The sequence below is a fragment of the Sinocyclocheilus rhinocerous genome, unplaced genomic scaffold, assembly GCF_001515625.1.
Source record: "Sinocyclocheilus rhinocerous isolate Xijiao unplaced genomic scaffold, SAMN03320098_v1.1 scaffold799, whole genome shotgun sequence".
Classification (NCBI taxonomy): domain Eukaryota; kingdom Metazoa; phylum Chordata; class Actinopteri; order Cypriniformes; family Cyprinidae; genus Sinocyclocheilus; species Sinocyclocheilus rhinocerous.
In genome coordinates this window covers 76,701-77,270 of record NW_015636538.1, presented here as the reverse complement: position 1 = coordinate 77,270, position 570 = coordinate 76,701, and positions in this window count along the sequence as shown.

Genomic DNA, 570 nt, shown 5'->3' with positions numbered 1-570 from the left:
ATCTATAAAGTGCAACAGCTGGATTGAATTGAATTGAACTTTTCACCCATTCACTGCAGAGGATCTTTTGGTGAGCAAGTGATGTAATGCTACATTTCTCCAAATCTGTCCTGGTGAAGAAACAAACTCAACTACATGGATGGCCTGCAGGATGAGTCCATTTTCAGTTTTGGGTGAAAGAGTCCTGTGGTGTTATTTTAAGCCCGAGACACACTGCATGATTTTAGCAATCCAATAAGATCATTGCATGTCACACTTTGTGACATGGATCTGATAAACTTGGCTACCACATGTGCAGAGATTGTCATACTAAGCTTCTAGTGGCTTTGACGTGGGTGTAGACTGTACGATGATGACACTATTGACTCGTACGATACGTCGCACATTACAATAGAAGAATTAAACATCATCAGTGGTAAACAAAAAGAGCATGATGAATCACCCTTGAGCCGTCGTAGTTTTTATGTGTGCTGAAAAAAAGTGGAAGCGGCGAAAGAGGAAGGCATAAGAGCTTGAGGTTAGCAGTTTTATGTTTTAGCGCCACGTCGCATTGATTTCATGTTGCATTTT